Source organism: Phascolarctos cinereus, unplaced genomic scaffold, assembly GCF_003287225.1.
Source record: "Phascolarctos cinereus isolate Bilbo 61053 unplaced genomic scaffold, phaCin_HiC Scaffold_5;HRSCAF=322, whole genome shotgun sequence".
In the NCBI taxonomy this organism is placed as follows: domain Eukaryota; kingdom Metazoa; phylum Chordata; class Mammalia; order Diprotodontia; family Phascolarctidae; genus Phascolarctos; species Phascolarctos cinereus.
This window is the reverse complement of record NW_027555958.1, coordinates 282,422,623-282,425,040: the sequence shown is the minus strand read 5'-3', so window position 1 is coordinate 282,425,040 and position 2,418 is coordinate 282,422,623.

Genomic DNA, 2,418 nt, shown 5'->3' with positions numbered 1-2,418 from the left:
GGAAGTGGTGGACCTGAGATTCCCAAACTCTTGGATTACCATTATTGGGGTCTGGGAAGATGGCGGTTGAGGTGGTGGTGGTAGTTTGACTCATCTGACATATGATGTGTTTTATTTCTTTTTCAGGGTGTCTTGATGCTTCAGCTAGGCTGTATGGCCTGTCCCATAGGTGGGATGACTGGCCTCTTCTCTACAGGAGTTGTTGTCTGGGATGATGACATATAGGGGCTGGGTCAGAAGCATAGCTAGTAGTCCAGAGTGCACTTCTTTTCCGGGGACTCTTGGGCTTATGTGTCCTTTAATAGCAATAATGCAAATATATTGTATTTGAGGTGATAAGACCCACATTCAAATCTGCCATTTACTATCTGTGCAACCTCAATTAAGTCCCATATCCTCACCCTTTCCTCCTCTAGAGCTGCAGTGTGGACCTGTGGAAAAAGTCTTGGTAATTTAACTGCCCTCAGTTTCAGTTTCTTCCTCTGTAGAAGGGGTATGATCTTTCTCCTGCTACTTACCTCATGGTGTTATTGTAAGTACTGTGATTTGTAAACTATGAAATACCAAACACATTTAAGCTGTTAATATTTCATTTTTCTATCTCACTTCACCAAAGGCATATTAGAAGCACAGAAAACAAATTTTGGCAAAGGAACAAATTAATTATAATAAAAGATCCAGTGAAATCATGTATGGCTTCTAGTCTTGGTTCTACATCACAGTATTGTTGTGACTTTCCACTGGGATCATTGATGTTAAAGTGCTTTGTAGACCATAAAGTGCTCTACTTACACTTCTGAGAGGCAGTGTAGAGTAATAGGCCAAGTGATGGGCTCCAGGGCAGAGGATGGGAGTGACAAGGGGTCATATTCCTTCAACCTAATTTCTCCCTCTCATGACTGACTCTCTGTATTCCTATCTTTCTGGAATGTGTACTTCTGTCTCTCCTGGATAGAGCATTCTTTAGTGCTCCAGTGACTCTAATGAGATGGACTATGGTAGTGAGGAGAAGAGAAAATCCCTCCACTCTTTGCTGCCCTGTGGTGTAAGAGCAGGGGACTCTTTCCACAACTGCTTCCAAATTCAAATTCTTCTGTTGTTAAATAGTTTTTTTTCTTTTATATGTAGGTCCAAGGGGCATCACGGATTCTTCCAGATAGGGGTGTTTCCTGTGTGTTGCATGTTGTCTGCATCCAGTGGCCAAGACTTCATGATCTCCTTCAGGTGATTCGGTAACTATTGTGTGTATTAGGTTTGGGGAAAACTCTTTACTGCCTCATTCATATGTTGTAACTACATTCTTGAGTCTTCTGTGATTACATCACCAGAGATGGGGTGGATAACTCCCTCCCTTACAGGAGACATAGTGTATAAGTTTCTGGAAATAGAGTCAGAAAGAACTGAATTCAAATCTTTTCTCTTTCTAGGCACTTATTTATAGGATGATGGGCAAGACATGTAAACTCACTGGCTTTGTTTCTCCATATGAAAATCTGGAATAGCAACAACTGTAGTCCCTGTTTTATCAAGTTGCATACTGAGGCAATTCAATGAAATAATGTATTTAACATGCTCTAGAAACTTTGAGGAGCTATATGAATGTCAATTATAATGAGTACATGGGTAGCTAGGTGGCTCAGTGGATAGATTTCAGGGCCTGGAATCAGAAAGACTCATCTCCCTGAGTTCAAATCTGGCCATAGACACTTGCTAGCTATATGACCTTGGACAAGTCATGTAACTCTGTTTTCCTCAGTTTCTTCATCTGTAAGGAAGGAAGAAGGAAATGGCAAACCATTCAAGTATCTTTGCCAAGAAAACCCAAATGGGGTCATGAAGACTCAGACATGACTGAGAAACAACTGAGCAACAAAATTATTCATACGTGCAATGCATATTTCTAGGTATGGGAGAAATGCAATGGTTAAATAATATCTTGATCCTGCCTTCATGGAGCTCAGAATCAAATAGAGGACACAGGATGCATATACAAATTCTTAGGGATAGGGACTTGGATCTGCATTTTCGTTGCTTTAGGAAACTCCCTGATTAAAAAAAAAAAACCCTCCTAATGCTAATGAAGGCTGGGACTTTCTCTGCAATTTGTACTCTTAGAAAGCTGCCTAGAGCAAAGGTGTCAAACAGGCCTATCGTGTCCTCCATTGTTGCAACACTCTAGGGTGGAATCATATTAAAATGTGATTGAGAAATATTTAACAAAATAAATAAAAATACAGTAGAATGTAATGTTAATATGTGGTTTTTTAAGTCAATATGTGGCCTGCAGATATCTTTATGTATGGTTTAGTGACCCCATTTCTATTTGAGTTTGACGCCACTGCCTACAGTACTGAGATGTTAAGATTTGCTCTGGATCACACAGCAGTACTGGTCAGATGTGAGATTGAAAGTCAGATC